The sequence below is a fragment of the Rhineura floridana genome, chromosome 2 (assembly GCF_030035675.1).
Source record: "Rhineura floridana isolate rRhiFlo1 chromosome 2, rRhiFlo1.hap2, whole genome shotgun sequence".
Lineage (NCBI taxonomy): Eukaryota > Metazoa > Chordata > Lepidosauria > Squamata > Rhineuridae > Rhineura > Rhineura floridana.
This window is the reverse complement of record NC_084481.1, coordinates 200,253,286-200,273,547: the sequence shown is the minus strand read 5'-3', so window position 1 is coordinate 200,273,547 and position 20,262 is coordinate 200,253,286. Positions and strand designations below refer to the sequence as shown.

Below are 20,262 nucleotides of genomic sequence, written 5' to 3'. Positions count from 1 at the left end.
AAGTTAACGTAGCAGCTCTGCCCCACCCAGCAAGTAACTTCTGGATTTAAATACTACTTTCCATCAATTTTCCACACTTACAGCACAGTGGGGAGGAGAGCCTGGCTGGGAGTCCAGAGTCTGTGAGTTCAAATCCCTGCTCGTGTATCCTTGGGTGTCAAGTGCCAGCTAAAGATCACCCCACAGTGAGTGGCTCAGGGGTTACGTGCCCTGCCACCTGTGCAGCCGTGGGCAAGCTGCATAGTCCCAAGGAGCCCAGTTGCCCCCCAGCTGGCAGTTGTGGACAAGGAAGGGGCTGGCTTGTGCATCTGTGGCAAGCTGAGCAGGCCCTAGCCATCTGGGGAGGACTAGCCTCAGAGGGAGGCAATGGTAAACCCCCTCTGAATACCACTTACCATGAAATCCCTATTCATAGGGTTGCCATACGTCGGGATCTACTTGAAGGCAGCCCATTTTTCATACAACAGTTTCCAAAAATAAAATGGATAGACATCATGCTTATATACATCAGTTTTACACTGTTTACAAATCATTCAATGGACTTTGTATTTGGAAAGTAGTTTCATAGATAAAGTCTCTAAACTTTGTGGACAGATGTATTAATGTATGCATTGGCATTGGCTGAGTCCTTTCACTGAAATGGTTTCTTTACTATCACTCATGCAAATCTGCATAACCAATGCAGGATATTCCAATTCACTTTAGGTATTGTGAAATTGCTCTGCTTTGTATTTAAGGCTGCCACTGTTCGTTTCCATGACAGACGTGCCATCTCCATTTATGTTAGGGAGGTGACATGCAATTAGCAAGATTAGAATTTGACCAAATATACTTTCATTGCATCTGAAATGCTTTGGGATATTTCACAATAATTTCTCTCGATCTGTGAATATGGCTTTTCTAGTTATTAAAAGCCTGCAATTTGAGCAAACCTCAACATTTCTCTGCAACATTCATTATGTTGCTGGCTCTGAGGAATGGGATGAATCTTTGACATTGGCATCTTTGTCCTCATCAGCCACCTCTGCATCTGCCAGAGGTTTCCTGTCCACAGTTTTGAGCAACTTCAAAGCTACAAACATTCAGCATTGTGAAATGCATGGAAATGTGAACTCATCTACCAGTCCCAACACTTAGGGGCAGAGCTATATAATTAACATCACATGTACTTTGGCCCCAAGATCCACATATAAAACTACCATAAACTATTGCAAAGAGTCATCTCACTTGTGAAAAATGTTTAGGGAACCTCTTCTAGGTGAAGTTGTGGGCTGTGAGTACTGGCCATTCAAGGGAGTGATGTGGCTAGGGATGGAGGAAAAAATTGAGTCAGTTAATATTTAAAAGTGGTCTTACCTAATTCACACTTTTTGAAGAAAAGATGCAAAATACAATCATCCTTCAGAATTTGTACTCTGAGTTTTGCAATGTAGTTCTCCAACCAAGTAATGTGTAAAGACTACACATGCTAAGGTAAAGTGTGCATATAAATTAATATATTAGTGTAAATAACATATATAATCATTATGTTAGGGAAAATAGTTTAGTTTGCAAAAAATTGAAAATTAGGCAAAAGTGCATACAAAATATGTATATTAGGAGAAATCCACACTAAAACGCTGGTGAATTTTAGTTAGGACATAAAAAATGTGGAGAACTGAACATAAGATTGAAAAAAATGAGAAATGGAAAGAAACCAAAAGGAACTCATTTGCCTACCTCTAAGATAAATTCTCATTTGTTTCCATGGAACCTTTATGGAAAAATGCGAATTGCAAGCACTGGTACCACACACAACAAACCTGCACTGAAGGGTGGAATTACTTATCCAACATCATATGTAGTTTGTCCTTAACTTACAAGACGTTTCTCGTATACATTGAATCACAGGGAAAATATTAATTGAGGCCTTCGAAAATGTTAATTCATGATATAAGTGAGCTCTTCATGGTTTTGGATACTTCCCAAAGCTCATTTCTACAATGAATCTCCACTGTGGTGTGAGTGTTAAGAAAAAGGTAAGCTTGGTTGTCAAGGCAGTTGCATTAACTCATTCTCACTTGTAGTGAGAAATAGAATCTTAGTCCCATTGAAACGCCCACCCAGAGCAGCCTCAAGACCACAACTGTGAGAGGGAAGTAAGGCATGAGCAGGTCACCTGTGCTGATGCCCAATCCTTTTGAAGTCTGGGTCATGCAAGGGGAAGAAGTATATGAACGAGTCCCCCTGGGGAATCAGCATGGCTGCCCTGAGACATAGGGTTGTAGCCAATTCAGACCTCCTCAGAGGAGACCCACTGAAATCAATGGGTCTACATTAATCCTGTAAATTAATTTATATAGATCTACTTTGAATATGACTAACACTGGATATAGCCCACACTATATTTCTTTATTTATTACATTTATATCCTGCCCTTCATCAATTTCTTGGTTTCAGGGGAGGCAGCTTTTAAAAAGCTATAACAACAGGTTTTTTTGGAGTTGGGTTTTTTTTAAAGAAAATAAAAATAGCAATTAAAAATCAAATATGTCAAACAGGAGGTGACAGCAATGATCAAGACCTTCCCCAACAAAATTACAGCAGTTACCAAAACCTCAGTGACATTACAGCTGCAGATAAATCCAACAGAATATCTCCCTTCAGTCCCCACTGCAAGCCTAAGAGAATAAAATGTCTCTAAGGGCATTAAAGATGGCCAAGAATGATGCCAGTCATCATTCAGAAGGGAGGGAGTTCCACAGCTGGGGTGCTATCATGGAAAGTCTGCTATCAATCAGAGGCAGTATGCTGGGAATTGCAGGTGAGGATGAGTACTATTGCACTCATGTTCTCCTTGCAAGCTTCCCATAGGGATCTGGTTGGCCACTGTGGGAACAGATAGGTCTTTGGCTTGATCCAGCAGGCTCTTATTAAGTTCTTATGTAAAAGGCCTCACCTCACTCACTGATGGAAGCACAAGAAGGGCCTCTACTGCAGTTTTTAGTGGAGCAGGATAAAAACAAAAGAGTTGCTCCTTGAAGTCTTAGACCCAAGTTGTTGAGGGCTTTAAACACTAAAGTCAACACCTTCGATTGGGCCCAGTAATGTATAAGCAGGTAGTGCAAGAGCTTCAAAATTGGTGTAATTTTACTCCACTCCACATTCTGGTGGCAATATCCTGCACCAACTGCTGTTTTTGCACTGTCTTCAATGGTCGCCCTATATAAAAGTGCATTACACTAGTCTGGCGGTTACCAAGGCATGAGTAACATTACTTCCCTCATCTGACTTTGGTGAAACAATGATCCACGTAGTATGGGGAGAATTTTGGGATGGCTAGAATCAATCTGCTTCTGGCCTGTGCCACTTTTGCATGTTTTGCATTTACAGTATCGGGGGGGGGTTTTAAAAAAAACTCTGCAGAAAATTTGCATTTTTATAAATATTTTAATATATATTTTCTCTCCAAATATGTGCTTCTGAACACACTTCCTGTCAAAACATGCATTTTTAATATATTTCAAGCGGAGGACTGCTTTAGAACATCTGGGAAATGTGAACACCAGTAGCTAAGTCAAAATCCAAGTAATAATCCGTGAGGATCAGTTCAGTTCATATCAGAATTCAGAAAGATCAAATTCCTCAAACATCCCTCGGGGCTCCAAGAAATAAAGGATACAAATAGCTTTGTTCATAAGAAGTAAACTAAATGTCCCCTCACAGCTTTACAGCCTAATGGCTGTATGCCGTATTTTGTATTAAGAAATATATAGTTGTTTTGTTTTGTTTATTAAATTTGTTAATTGCTTCTCATGACCAACTGAAGTCCAAAAGTTGGGAAATGATCGTAGCAAATGGATTTTATCCAACTAAGCTTTACTCAGAGTGGACACAATGAAATTAATGGACCAATGTTAGTAATTTCTGTTAATTTCAATGAATGTATTCTAAGTATGACTAACATTGGATATAACACAGTGTCTAAAATATTGAGCTACAAAACAGTTCTAATTTCATAATCATCATCATCAATTTAGCAATGTCTCAATCAATAAAAAGAGAACATACAGAATCAGCTTCTTACATGATTGTTGCAGCAAGAATCCTGCTTGCTGAGAAACAGAAAATGCAAAATATATATCAAAGTAATGATTGGATTAATAAATTAAAAAGGATATGTAGAAAGTATGCTTAGAGAAATTTGTTCCCCAATTATAGCGTATTGTCAAAGGAATTATTGTTTTTCAAACATTTAGGACAGTTTTGAAATGTTTTAAGTTGATAAGCTCTGATCTGTAGTAGAAAATGTACAATTGCCTGGGTCTTTTTTTCCTCCTTTTGTACATAAAATATAATTATCTTAAGATATCAATATGTTTTAAAGTATTTGTATATTATTATTATTATTGAACAATTACATTTAACTATTTACTTTCTTGTATATGATATAAAAACTGAAAATCTCATCATAATTAACTGATTAATAATGCACAGTTGTAGCCATAGCTGCTGTTCTGCTCACATGACAGACTTCCACTTGCACAACAGAATTTCCCCCTTCTCTTTTCTCCCCTGCAGCCCCCCCCCCATGCACTCTCAAAATCTTCTCTGAAGAATTGGGGGACCCTCAAGAGAAGACGTTGTGGGTTGTGGGGAGAGAAGAAGGGGAAGTCCCATTGTGCAAGCAGAACTCTGTTCATGCAGTGTTGGATACAATCCTCAATATTTATTTGAATGCATTATGTAATTCTGCATTATGTAATACTGTTTTGTTGAAAATATGTAATACATTGTGTAAAAATGTACAAAATACAATACAACCACATATTAATTAAAACAGTACAATACAGAGCAAATATAGTACAGTGTTCATTCAAAAAAAAATTCAGCTCCATTTTGTACACACAAACACAGAAAATGCCATGACTATCCTTTCTGTTATCATGATGTCTAGGAACATATCTAAGGAAATGCATACCTGTACAGAAAACCAAGATGGATATGGTCCAGAAGATATTCTGTTTTCATCAGTGAGATTCAAAAAAGTGACTGCTATTTCTCTTGTGCTCTGACTGTCCTACGGAGATATGTCTTTTAAGAAGAAAGGGAGGAATGAAAAGGAAAGTAACCATCTAACTGAGAAATCAATTAATCATCCCTAATAAATTGAATTCATCAGATCCCAACAGCAAAGACACAAGTGAGACTATAAAACTGAGCTCACAGAGATTAACGAATAGCCAGCTGTTCCTGTGAGGGATACACTCCATATCGTAATGCCAAATGCATTCTCTTTTGCGCCATGTTTACTGATTTGTGCCTTACAATTCACAGTCACAAGAGGAAGTCTGGCATTTGGAGCTGCAGATCCAGCAGTGATGAATATGCCACCCACATGGCTACTGATATCTCCATCCAAACCCTCTCTGGTTCCTAGACATTTATCAAAGCATTCCTTCATGCTTAAGACTTCTTCTTTGCAATTGGGAGGTTTAGAAAATTGCACTTTATTTAAACCAAAGGTCCATAATATGAGCAAACAAATGTAGGTTTCTGGATCGCTTGTCTAAGGCAAGTAATGCAACTGATCTCAACATGACTGCTGTAAGGAGGTGTGCATAAAATGGGGTTTTTATTCTCAGGTTCATCTCAGTGGATCAGAACATAAGAATCTATAGTTTGGGTGACCTCTATGATACAGGCCTTATATTGATCCCAAACCACAGAAGGGTCCAATGGAATAAGGATGCTAAGAGATTATTATATTATTGTGAATCCTGGCAAAGCACACTTTTAGGAATTGTGCCTACACTGTAATTTGAATGTGGTTTTCTCTACTTAAAGTGCTCTTTAAATGAATTCAGGAGTACACTAGCTTGCACATAGCTTTCTCCTGGAATGATATCAATGGTTCGTGCCAGCACAGACCATTACAGGCCATTGTGCAACAGCAGCATTACAGCATCTGAGGAACCCCGTGGGCAAGGCCGGCTCCAGGCATGCCGGGGCTCTTGGGCATCAGCTTGCCCTGGGCCCCAGCATGTGCACATGTGTGCACGCACATGCACCCCCACCCCCACCTACCTGTCTCTTGTGTTTTACCATTGTCATTAACCAAGGTGGCGGCCGCGGTTTCCCTAAGGGGATGAAGCCTTTGCCGCCATCTTTGTTGATGGCATGCGTGCATGCTACACACACGCATGTCTGCCATCAACTAAGATGGTGGCAGGTGCTTCAGTACCTTAGGGAAACCATGGCCTCCATCTTCATTAAGGGCAATGCTAGAAGGCAGGAGACAGGTAGGTGGGGTGAGGGAATGGTGGGCAGGTGGAAGCTCCTGCCCTGTGATCTGTGGTTGGTGCCGCGGATTGTGGAAGGGGAGCAGAGGAGCCACTGAGGGCCCCCCTGTAGCTCCAGGGCCCCTTGGGCCAGTGTCCCACCTGGCCACCCTTTATTATTTATTTATTTATTAATTATATTTCTATACCGCCCAATAGCCAAAGCTCTCTGGGCGGTTTACAGCATAAAAACATCCAGTATACAATTAAAAACATAATATATCAAACACATTGAAACAATATAACAAAATAACTAAACATAGTTAAACACTGGCCCTGCCCATGGGCAGAGGGTTAAAGTTGGCTCACAAAGCTATTTCCCCCAAAGCATGTCCACCTGCCCACCAGCTAACAACGTATGTGATGTCATCTGATGGGCGGGAGGATGGGGTTAAATCCTGCTTTGGTAGTGTGTGTCTGTTCCCAGCAGGAAGGGGTTTGCATGGAATCCCCTCCTAAAACGGACACATTTTTTCAGTGGTGGTGCCATAGCTGTGAAATCTTCTCCCCAAAGAGCCTCTCCTGTCATCTCCTTTGGTATAATTTCCATGGCTGATGAAGACCTTTTTATTTTTCCATGCCATTTCATCTGCTTAACCTTTTTAATATCTCCACCTTTGCTTTAATCTAACATTATTCTCTGCTAAATTGTGTATTTTTGATATTTAATTGTATGCATTGATTTATATAACTTATATATCACTTAGCATAAACAAGCAAAGCAGTTCACATAACTAAAAAACAACATATACATAACACTACTATAAAACTAACAGAGTTAAAGATTTTTCATAATGCAGTAATAACCTAATAGGAATAAAACAGAACATTGAGCAGTGTGATCTAAAATGTCCTCAAGAGTCAGGAAAAGCTTGTCTAAACAGATTATGTTTTCAACATCCACCTAAAAGCTATCACAGTTAATACTTCTCAAATTGTAGGAGGAGGCTATTTCAGGGGGTAGGTGCCAAAACCATTTCTGTGATGACATCAGATAACACCCTTATTCTATATTATCTTATTTACTTAATTTTATTCTATTTTATATTATGGATAATGTGTTTTATGCTGTTGTTGGATGTTGGCCTCTGCCCGTAACAAAGAACAATTTGATTTGCAAGCCCCAACAACCAGCTGATCATGAGCACCTGTACAGAGCTATGAAATGCACTTTGAAGCCCTGATAAGCAGCTATTGTAAGGACTTCAAGGCACTGTGCAGGGCTTTCACTCACAAGGCTTAATCTCAAACCATGAGGGTGAAAAAATGTCATCTGATATCATTGTGACATCAGGTGATGAACAAACTGGAAACTCCACCCACATGGCCCATGCGGAGGTGGGGGAGATAAAGATTCAGCCTGGTAGCCAGAATCAGTTCCCACCCTGATTAAAGGAATCAACAGGGTCTATACCAGTGAAGTCAGTCCAACAAGTCCCAAGTTGTTTATGGCTTTATGGGTCAGCAACAATATCTTGAACACGGCCTGGTAACTCATAGGCAGCCAATGCTTTTTTCCCCAGCAGAGATGAAATGTGTGTATAGTACTTAGGAGGCCTTCTCAGTACCCTAGCTGCAGAATTCTGCACCAGTCCAAGCGTAGGTTTTTGCCTTCAGGCCAGGGCAATTTAGAGATGCACCTCTCAGAAGCCTAGAATGTTTTGATTCATGGGAGTTTACATTTAAATCCCTGCCCATGAAGACACAGAACCTGTTTTAATAAGCACATGCTTCCAAAATGTATATTGACTCAATGGTTAAGTTTGTCTGTCAGATATGATATGGTTTCTCCATGCTGTTTGTAGGGATGTGTTAAATTAAGCTTGAAATTGCATGAGAAAAGCTGTGCACAGGAGCTGTTTACAAATGGCAATGAGATTGTAAAGGAACACTTGTTTGTTTGTTTGCCATGGAGGAATTCCCCACCCCTACAACCATATGTGCAGTATGAAGTACCAGTCCAGAAAGTGGTATGATCAGACCCTAGATTATCACTTTTTCTTTTCTCCTTCCCTCCCCGTTTCTTGGATAGAGAATCAATGAAATAGCATTTCAACAGTGAAATGCGCAAAATATTCACTGTTATTCAGAATAACAACTTTCTATATATAAACAGTTAAATTCAGGATATTATTCAAAGAAATACAATTATCTTATGCAAAAGCACTATGGCTATCAATTCTGAAGTTCATGTATGGTATAATGAATGGCTACCTCAAGCCAAAAATCATTTTGGTCAGTGACAGACCGGTAAAGATGACTGAATTTTAGTTGGAAATTCTTATGCTGCCTCTACTGTCTATAATTTTCTTAAATTGGTTTTATTCAAGAAAGGGAAGCTATTTCATGTAAACTCTCCCCTTGCAGCTGATCTTTAGATTAGTGCTGCAGAATATGAGTTCCATTCTACAAACAGAGAAAGAGTGATGCTGATCTTAAACGTCACCCAGGCTCACTCAGCTGCCATGCATCTGCAAGGAAACCTAGATTCCCAGATAATCAGAAGAGAGCAACATCTGTGTCTATTATCCATGTTATTGTCACTATTCTTTTTTTTCCAGGGACCAATGGATAGCTTCTTGTCATTAGGCAATATAGTAAACTTCTTTCAATGTTGCTCTTTCACTTTTTTCCTCTTGAATTCATGCTTCATTTGGTAGCAGATTTCTTCTTCTTTAGAATCAATAAAAACAAACTGCCAAAATTTTCAACCATTTGCAACCATTAAAAAAAATCAGTTGAACCTTGTAGTTCTGACAATGCTATATTCTCTCCCCACCTCCTGCTATCTTCTCAAGACTCTCTTCAGAGTCTAACCAGTGCTCGGAGGCCAGAAGACACCATTCCATGTAGCTTATGGGCGGGGAGGAGGGAGTAAAGTAAACCCAGTAAACCCCTGAGTTGCTGATTAGTGCAAATGAAAGAGATTCTGCCCACATCCATACCATACATTTAAATTACTAAGATACTGCTTTAACAGTCATGGCTTCCTACAAAGTCCTGGGAACTGTAGTTTATTAAGGGTGCTAAGAGTTGTTACGACCCCTGTTCCTCTCATAGAGCTACAATGTGCAGAGTAGTTTAACAATCAGTCCTTCTTCTCAGGGAACTGTGGGAATTGCAGCTCTGTGAGGAGAAAGGCTGTGCAAGACCTGGACTGATGCCTGAACTCAGTGGTGGGCTGGATGAGGGCCAACAAACTGGCTCTGAATCTTGGCAAGATAGAGATGCTGTGGGTGGGCAGTTCCTGAGCATGTATAATTGGTCAACTTTCTATTTTGGACGGGGTTGTACTTCCCCTGAAAGAGCATGTTTGCAGTCTGGGGTGCTCCTGGATCCATCCTTGTTGCTAGAAGCCTAGGTGACCTTAGTGTAGGGATGGAAGGGTATGCTAATTTCAGTTCTCTTAGTTTCTAATTTTTCCAATCTTAAATTCAGTTCTCCACATTTCTGTAGCAATTTACACTTAAAAAAAAAACAAGAAAATTCTTCAGCATATTAGTGTGAATGTTTCCTAATAACCACAATTTTATATGCAGTTGTGACTAATGAACACATTTTTGCAAACAATTTTTCCTAATGTAATGCATTTTTGTGATATTTTCACTAATATATTCATTTTATGCATACTTTCCCTTTTTATATGCATTTTTATAAACATTGGTTGGTTGGAGAATTGCATCACAAAATTTGGGTAAGTGTAAATTTAAAAGGATGATTCTGTTTCGGTTTGCTATTGTTTTGGAAAGTGTGAATTTGATAGATTCAGCTTTAAATGTGAACTGAATCAAATTTCTCTCACATCTCTCCTTCAGTGACTACACGTGCCTTTTACCAACATTGGCTGGTAAGACAGCTATGGCCATTTCTGGAGTGGGATAACCTTACCACTGTTGTCTATGTGCTGCTAACCTCAAGGCTGGATTACTGTAATGGGCTGCCCTTGAGTTTGGTCCAGAAGCTGCAGTTGGTGCAAAATGTGACAGCTTGACTGCTCACTGGGGCAGGATATTGCCAACATATTATCCCACTGTTGAAAGAATTGCACTGGTTACCAATTAGCTATTGGGCTAAGTTCTAGGTGCTGTTTTTGGTGTATAAAGCCTTCTGCATATATATGTGTGTGTGTGTGTGTGTGTGTGTGTGTGCGTGTGCGTGTGTGTGCGTGCATGCGTGCACATGTATGTGTATACGTATGTCATCTGCAGGAGCAGTTTTGATTGTCCCGAGTTGGCAAGGTTCATTTAACACTGACATGAAATTGAGCCTTCAGTGTCATCGTCCCAGTTCTCTGGAATGCTCTGCCAATAGAGATTCATCAGGCACCTTCTGTTTTAAATTTTAAACACCTGCTGAAAACCTTTCTGTTCCACCAGGCTTAGGCAGGCAATTAACAAGATGTCTTTTTGCAATCGTTGACCTTTTTCATTGTATTTTTAATGTTTTTATTGTACAGTTGTTGTTTTGTTACTGGTTGTAAACTGCTTTGGTGTTTTAAAATGAAATAGCAGCATATAGATATATTTATAAATAAATAAAGCCACAAGAGTCGGTGTATACTATAGCCAGCGTGGATTTTTCACATTCCGCAATGTTAAATTGAAAATACCCCCAATGCCATTCTGATGCTTCCCATAAGCTCATTTCAAAATAAAACCTTACCAAACTTACAGTCTTGAACTCAGAAATGCTTGCTTAACAACCCTCTCAATTTTCATGGTGATACACAACACAGTCAGAGAGAATTGACAGTTCAAAGTCTAAAAAGAGAGTGAAAAAACGCAGAGCCCTTTTGGACTTTTTTCTCTGAGAGTTCTCATAATCTGTTGAAATTCATTAAAAAATCAGCCATGTTCATAGAGTATTTGTAATCCTAATACTGACCTTGCCCCATACTCTGACATTCATCTTCTGCAGTTTGAAAGTAAAAAAAAAAAATGCCTGGCTGATCTTTACTTACTTTAAGAAATTTTGGCTTGAACTCAATGATAGGGTAGGGCCTGCTCAGTAAGAACCAACTGTCAGTGTTCTAAAAGCCAGACTCACAGCTACTTGGCTTACCTAATCAGGGGGCCACACCCACACCAGATTTTGATTTCACTTGAGACAGTCATGGCTTCCCCCAAAGAATTCTGGGAAGTGTAGTTTGTGAATGGTGCTGAGAGGAGACTCCTATTCCCCTAAGAGAATGGTTTAACAGTCAGCCGCTCTCGTTGAAGGTCTGTGAGGGGAACAGGGCATCTCCTAGCAACTCTCAGCACCCTTCACTAACTACACTTCCCAGGATTCTTTGAGAGAAGCCATGAGTGTCCAAAGTGTAATAGAGGCCTGTCTTTTTGGTGCCTACTAAAGACCTTCCTCTTCCAACAAGCCTTTTAGGTAGAGATCTTTCCCAGTCTGCATCTGTATTGGAATTGTTTTTAACATGTTTTTATTATTTTATCTTTAGTTGTTTGCCACCCTCGACTCCTTTTGGGAAAAAGGGTAGGATGATGAGGATATAAAAATTGAGCCTTTAATATGGTAGGCCCTTTCTTATGGAACTCACTGCTAGTAAAGGTTTGGCTAGAATCATCATTGCCTTGTTTTAAATGTCTCCTGAAAATTGTGTTATTTGGACAAACTTTGAGATGTGCATTTGTTTACCAAACAATATTTATTTTTGCTTTTATTAGCGTTCCTGCCCATTTGGCTGGGGCGGATTTGCCTACACCCTATTATTGGGAAGGCTCGGGAAGGTTCCAGAAAATTGTGTAATAGGTCAGGTGGTGCACCTTGACCAATTGGGAAGGGTTTTGAGCAGCTATATATAGCCTGCTCCTCCTTAAGTGCGTGCCTTTTTTGCCTTGCGGCACCCACCCACCCCTCCCTTGTCAGTATGGGCTCTGCTAGTCGCCTGAGGGGGCTGAGTAGGAATTTTTTTTTGGAGATTCTGATTTCAGAATGTCTTTGGTTTTGCCTACTCCATACTGCTTGGGTTTGATTCATTTGGCTTGTTCTGGGTGGGTTGTGGTGATTCCGGTTTGGCTAGCGTTGGATTCGGGCAGGTGAGGTAATTGGGGTTAAAATTGAGGTGGATGAGGCATTTGGGAAAAGGGCACCCCCTGGTGAAACATTAAGGCGTAATGTCTGGTGTGGATCCGGGGGGTGTCCATGTGGGACTGGCTTGCGCATCATGGTGAACGCCTGTAAGGTGGGGCCAGGATGCGGAGGTTGGAACCACAAACCTGACTCCGATTGCAAGGAGGGAGAAGTTTTCCCACATCCTTGTCTGGGGAGTTGCAGTACGATGTGACTGACTTGCCTCCTGGTTGGGAGGGTCTAGACCCTCATAGATAGGTTGAGCCTCACCTGCCCGAAGGATTTGAGATTCTTTAATTGGCGGATTGGAATTTGATTGACTATGTGTTATATTTTAATAAATATAACATTTCAACCATACATGTGTCACAAGTCTTCCTTGGTGTGTGGGCAATGATCTTATGGTAAAGTTGTGTTCTTATGTACATCGCTTTGCTGTTTGTTTTTGTGATCTATAAACAAACAGGACTGAGGAGGGCAGCTGTAAGAGAACTAGAAAAAGTCTTCAAATGCAAAGATGACACTAAAGTCAGGATCATTCAGACCATGGTATTCCCGATCTCTATGTATGGATCTGAAAGTTGGACAGTGAAAAAAGTGGATAAGGGAAAAATCAACTCATTTGAAATGTGGTGTTGGAGGAGAGCTTTGCGCATACCATGGACTGCGAAAAAGACAAATAATTGAGTGTTAGAACAAATTAAACCAGAACTATCACTAGAAGCTAAAATGATGAAACTGAGGTTATCATACTTTGGACACATCATGAGAAGACATGACTCACTAGAAAAGACAATAATGCTTGGAAGAACAGAAGGGAGTAGAAAAAGAGGAAGGCTAAACAAGAGATGGATTGATTCCATAACGCAGCATTTCCCAGCCATTGTGCCTCCAGATGTTGTTGGACCACAGTTCCCATCTTTCCTAACGATTGGCAATGCTGGCTGAGGCTGATGGGAGTTGTGGTCCAACAGCATCTGGAGGCACACTGATTGGGAAAGGCTGCCATAAAGGAAGGCACAGTCCTGAACTTACTAGATCTGAACAGGGTGGTTCACGACAGATGCTCTTGGAGGTCGCTGATTCATAGGGTCGCCATAAGTCATAGTCAACTTGAAGACACATAACAACAACAACAAACAAACAAGGAAGTCCTGAATTGGGCTTGATTGCTGTGTCACCTCTAAGCTGTTACAGCAATTGCCTGTTCCCCCCTTCCACCTTGGCCAGTTTGAGCTGCAAGGCAGTCAATGCCACAGTAGCCCTCCTGCCTTAATATGTCCCACCACTGCCCATCTGGGGTCAGGATTGCTCTCTATGTTCCAAACTAAACTTTAGTCTGGGAACTGCAGATCAGGGCATTTTGGATTGGAATTTGCAAAGTCTGAAAATCCTCATGCATCTCTCCTCCTTTCAGCTGCCACCATGTTAGAAGGAGCTTATCATCCTGATCTACTCATGGCCAGCCCAGCTCCAAAATAACTGTTACAAGCCTTGTTAGATGGCTTTAGTGTGCACAGAAGCTTATCATATTCATCTGGTGCTTTTACCCAGACACAGCCAAGCCCTAAAATAATTGATTTCCAGTGCCTTGGAGAAAATAAAATAACTCAATCTGCATGATGAGTTGCTCCACACAAATAGGATGTTCTGCATAGAGAGCTGCAACATGGAGCAATTTTAAGCAATGTATACATGGCAGCTCATATGCGCTCATATGCACTAGTTCTTTTTATATATATATTATATATACTCCGTGGTGCAGAGTGGTAAGCAGCGGTAACACAGCCAAAGCTCTGCTCACGGCCGGAGTTCGATTCCAACGGAAGGAGGAAGTCGAATCTCTGTAAAAGGGGTCGAGGTCCACTCAGCCTTCCATCCATCCGTGGTCGGTAAAATGAGTACCCGGCATATGCTGGGGGGTAAAGAAAGGCCGGGGAAGGAACTGGCAATCCCACCCCATATATACGGTCTGCCTAGTAAAACGTCACAAGACATCACCCTAAGAGTTGGAAATGACTCGCACTACAGGTGCGGGGACACCTTTACCTTTATAGGTATTATTTATTTCCCTGCTGTATAAAAGCCCAGGAAATGGCTTTTCTTTGTATGCAACCCCAGTACCATTTTCTGCTGCCTGAAGTTCAAGTGTGTTCCCTTTCTCTCAAATATGCTTTAGTTCTCACATTTCTGATCTACGGAGGACGCTTAATTGATGTAACCAGAAGAAGCCCCAAGCTCTGTATTAGATTTTCTCCTAAAGGCAATGATATCTTGTTGGGTCAGCCCCGGGTTTCCTGGCTTGTTTCTTGTTAGTTTCCTCTTTCTCTCTGAAAACTGGGCAGTGGGAAATGAAACTAATGATGTTTTTGTGACCTTGGAAATCTTCTTAGATTACAAGAAACATGTACCATATTGTGATGTTGAAAAGAAGATTGATGTCCAAAGGTTTCAATTTCCCATGCTCATGTTTGTCTGATAATAAAATATGAGGACCACTGAAGTTAATGCCCCCAGGCAAGTAATTTATGTCTCACTCAACAGGTCCCTCACAAACAAGTTCTGAGACATACCCCCCAAGTGTTGGCTCACATCTTTTCAGAGTATATCATTTCATTCTTTGAATTCCCTGGGAATCATGAGAAATGCATTTCTGAGGTCAATGGCCAGTACCCTAAATGTCTAGCATAATATTAAGGCTGAATATTTCTTAATGCTGTTTGGCTAGTGCTAGTGCTAGTGCGTGAAAAAATACGTTCAGGTATTTCCCTTCTGGAAAACGTTCAGGACTTTGTAGATAAGAACATGTTTTGCATTATTAAAATATTTTTATAAGCGTAGCTTTTGGGAAATTTTTTATTAGAATACTGGGTGAAATAGAAGAAATCCTTCCCTTGCAGAAAATCAGAATGCTTTTCTGTACATAGAAGGTGGCCAAAAGAGATTGTGAAGAAACACTCTATTATACAGCCACGAGTGTGGCTGTATACTATAGCCAGCATGGATTTTTCACATTCCGCAATGTTAAATTGAAAATTCCCCTATACCACTCTGATGCTTCCCAAAAGCTCATTTCAAAACACAACGTTATAAAACTTATAGTCCTGAACTCAGAAAAGATTGCTTAACACACCTCTAAATTTTCATGGCAATACACAAAACAGTCAGAGAGAATCAAGAGTTCAAGTCTAAAAAGACTAAAAATTGTTTTTATATTGTTTTAAATTTTAAAATTGTGTTTTAAATGTTTTTTAAAATATGTGTTTTAAATTGTATATTTGTTTTAATGTTTTTGATTGCTGTAAACCGCCCAGAGAGCTTCGGCTATGGGGTGGTATACAAGTGCAATAAATAAATAAATAAATAAAAAGAGAGAGAAAAATCCCAGAGCCCTTTTGGACTTTTTTCACAGAGTTCTCATAATCTGTTGAAATTCATGCAAAATCATCCATGTTAACAGAGTATCTGTAATCCTTCATCTTCTGCAGTTTAAAAGTTTAAAAAATGCCTGGCTGATTTTTAATTAATTTAAGAATTTTGGCTTGAAGCCAACAATAATATTCAGTAAGAACCAACTGTCAGTGTTCTAAAAGCCAGACTCACAACTGCTTGGCTAATCAGGGAGCCACACCCACACCAGATTTTGATTTCACTTGAGACAGTCATGGCTTCCCTCGAAGAATCCTGGAAAGTATAGTTTGTGAAGGGTGCTGAGAGGAGACTCCTATTCCACTGACAGAGCTCAGTGTCCAGACTGGTTTAGCAGTCAGCTGCTCTGATTGAAGGTCTGTGACAGGAACAGGGCATCTCCTAGGCACTCCAAGCACCCTTCACTAACTACACTTCTCAAGATTCTGTGAGAGGAGATTGTCTGTCCAAAGTGAAATAAAGATTACAAAAAACAGGGGGGTTCAAAACCCAAAATGACCAAATATTGCAAAATGATTTATTTTGTCTTCTTTAAAATGCCCAACGCGTTTCGGCTCTATTGTATATCAGCCTTTGTCAGGGGCTATAATACAAACACATGTATACATTTATATGATTTATATTTTGTTTACATTTTACTCAAATTTCTAAATAAACAGTAAGAAAACACATAATTATAAAAATTGTTTACTTACACTTTTTTTAGTCTACTTATTTCTCTAACTGCTTATAGCATTTCTTTCACCTTCTTTTTTTGTATTTTGAAAGTTGTGAGCTTATTAGCCCAAGAAAGTGTGCTTTTATATGTAGAGTGATACTCAGCTGTAATGTGTATTTCATTATCAATTCAGAAACTGCCTGTAAGGGATCCTCTAAAAACTCTATTTCTTTATAAAAGAGGAAGAAAATCTAGTTCTCCATTTAAACCTAAAGGTGATAGAGTCTTTAAAGCCAAAATCCACCATATTTCTCTTTTTAGGAGTCTGTTGTTATCTTGTCCCCACACTTTTTCTACACCCCAAAATCGAAAATCTTTTATAGTATGTTTACATTCAAGAAAATGATCTACTAATGGTGAACCCTTTCTACCACATCTTATGTTGCTAAGGTGTTCCCTGTGACACCCTTCCCTGGCTCTCCCTGTCAGGTTCCTACCTGCTCGTGGCTACTGCCTGTCACTAGGCACCACCAGGGACTCCACCAGTCCGGACTGTCCTTTTTTATGGTTTCTCTCTCCGCTCTAGCATAGACCTCACCAGATCCCCCTGCTAGGCAGCTCCACCAGTCACGTCCTATAACCAGTATCCCCAGAGACTCTGCCTGAGTCTCTCTCAATCAGGTTACCTTTGTGACTGCGTGCTTAAGCTGTCCCCAACCCCCTTGTATCACTGCAGATAACTCATAACTCAGGGTTGCTCTAGATACTTATGAATGTTATAATCTCCTCTTCACTGGTGCCACCATTTGTTACTGTTTCCCTTCAGCCTTGGTCATTACCTTACCCTCCCTTCTGGTCTGTGAAACCCCAGCCAAGGATCAGGCCTTTAGTAAACCAAATATAGTTGTTATTAAATAACAGAGATAACAAGATTACTTTTCTAATGGTACTTAAGCATATGGTTTCATCTATTTCTGTGATACTTGACTTATCATGAACTAGAATTCCCACTCTCTCTTTCTCCACACGCTCCTGACATCCACCTCCAAACACCACCAAACACTTCTCAAACAACCCACCAACGTCCACCCAGATTCAACTGTCATTCTTCCTTTTATATGCTCAGCCATTCTAACACTCAGCCAATCATCCAGCATTCTACTGCTCATTTACTCCCCCCTCCTCTTTCATTCCACTTACCACATATCTTCTATACAAACAGCACTTACCATATATACATTAATACAGGAACATCACATTCCCCTATTCTTATTTTTAAGGGTCTTGTCGTTTGTCCTATGTGAAATAAAGGCCTGGTGTGGACGTGGCCAGGGATAGCTTTGGTTTAAGTTTGGGTGGGAGACGACATGTGTCTGCTGTAGAATAAAAAGGTGGGGGAAATGCTGAAAAGCAATGATACTGTTCACAGTGTTTTGGGGCTTCCCCTCTGCCCAGTGCCCAACCACCCACTCTCTTCTCCTCCCCTCTTCCTACTTTCCCTGCCCCTCCCTCAGGTCAGTGTTGGACTCCAACCTGGGAGACCAGGGTTAGAATCTCCACACAGCCGTGAAGCTCACTGCATGACCTTGGGCCAGTCATTGCCTCTCAGCCTCAGAGGAAGGCAATGGTAAAACTACCTCTGAATGCCATTTACCGTGAAAAACCTATTCATAGGGTCGCCATACGTCGGGATCGACTTGAAGGCAGTCCACTTCCATTTTCAAGCATGATTGCATAGAAATAAATCCCATTGAACTCAATAATGGTTGCACAGGAGTAAATACCATTGAACTCAATAAACAAGGAAATAATCAAACCTGTCCTCCCCCCCTTCCATCCATCCCCCTCCTCCCCTCTGCCCTTCCTCTCCTCCCTCCTCCTCCCCCCATCCCCATCCCCTGTGGTCAGTTTCACCTACCCTAAGCATGATTGCAGCAGAGTAAATCCAACTAATTCAATAAGCATGCAAATGATCAATCCATTCTCAGCAAACTTGGACAGGATTCCATTTCTTACCTCCCGGATTAAAAAGCAGAGAAATTCACTAATAGGCAAAAAACCTTGCAGTTTAAGAACGTACCTATAGCCCACAGATATTTCTATCAAGCTTTAAAAAGCAGGAAAATTAGGCAGCTATAGTGAATGCACTAGGGGTGCAGGAGACCTGACCTCCTCTCTGAGATATTGTACTGCTCTACAAATTTGTCAAAATGCAAACACAATTTGGGTTGGTCTTTCACAGTCCAATCCACTTCCTGTAGCTTGGAAGAATTTGGTAACATGTTCCTCTGAGCATATGGTGAGTGGTGGCAACACCTGCAATCAGCCCAAATGATAGAAAAAAGACATGTGCTGTGCTGATCTTGTTTTAGCAGGGAGGAAGTAATGTTATTAAGACAGTTGATATAGTTCAAGATAGTTGATATAGTTCAAGATAGTCACTTTGCAATTTTACTGACATTTCCTATAGGAAATCATTTTCTTTTGCTTCTATTTCTGTGAATGTGTGAAGTACAGCAACACTTTGCAAAATTTACACTAAAAAAAGTCCAAAAATAATTGTGGAATAATGGCACTGACTATTCTGCAGAATAGTCTCCGGTGGACATCAGGAGTATCTCAGTTTATACAAGATAAAACAATGGGAGGTAAAATATATTACAGGAAAATTCTAGGTGTGCTCTATGTTTTTAATTGACCATGCCCACCTTGCCTTAAATTAAGTGGTTTAAACATAGCAGGCTGAAAACATGCATCTTGGGCAGGCTAAGTTTGTTTTTTCCAACAGCTAGAGTCATTCCTGAAGTAGCAACATATTGTTATCAGTCTTATTTTACGTCAAATTGCAGTTTCAGATTCAACTATTAATGCACCCAAAATAGAAATAGAACATAACCTCCAATTTGAAACATAAAAGGCTGTCTTCACCATCATATGACACTGACCAATAAAAAGGCTTTGAAATTAATAAAAATGAATTTGACACAGGTTTCTAGGATGAATGAGAGAAATAAGATTGTCTCGAATAGATTTGAATAGATTGTCTCTGTAGAAACAATAGTAATACAGGAATGAAGCAAAGTAAGAAGAACACCAACAAAGATACAAAAATGTAATTCTCCATCTTTGGAGATTGCAGGTGTTGCCACCATTCACCATATGCTCAGAAGCACATGTAAACAAATTCTTCCAAGCTACACAGCAAGTGGATTGGACTGTGAAAGACCAACCCAAATTGCATTTGCATTTGGACAAATTTGTAGGGCAGTACAATATCTCAGAGAGGAGGTTAGGTCTCCTGCTCCCCTGGTGCGTTCAGTATTGCTGCCCAATTTCCCTGCTTTTCAAAGTTTGATAGAAATATCTATGGGCTATAGGTACTATAGCTATTAGTGAATATATGTTTATGTTTGTGCTTACAACAACAACACCCCCTACATTCTGTGACTGTCATGGGGCTTTGTATAGTTATGTTGTTGTTATAAGCCTGCTTAGCAGTGACTGCTTGGTGACAGGTTCTGAGAGGAGATAGACATGACCACTTTGAGAATGTCTTTCATGGGGCTTGGGTCAGGTAAATTTATTCTGATTGGGCTGGATGAGAGCAGACTCTGATTGGCTGGAGGATCTAGTCAGTGGGGAGTTAAGTGTTAGTGAGGAGAGTCAGTTGGTTGCTGGAGTTGGGAGTTAGGAGAGAGATTGAAGAGATAGAGAGATAGGGAGTTGGTTGATGAGGGCAGTGTGAGGAATATGACCAGAGAGCAGCTGAGGGAA

General features: G+C 40.3%; 1 long non-coding RNA gene across 1 annotated transcript; it reads right to left on the bottom strand.

The window, feature by feature from the left end:
* Positions 1 to 1,229: 1,229 nt before the first annotated feature.
* Positions 1,230 to 16,586, bottom strand: LOC133378403 (uncharacterized). Its single transcript, XR_009761002.1, has 3 exons — positions 16,526 to 16,586; positions 4,961 to 5,073; positions 1,230 to 1,305 (listed from the first exon to the last, which is right to left on the bottom strand). It is a non-coding gene; the product is annotated as an uncharacterized LOC133378403 (long non-coding RNA).
* Positions 16,587 to 20,262: the final 3,676 nt, after the last annotated feature.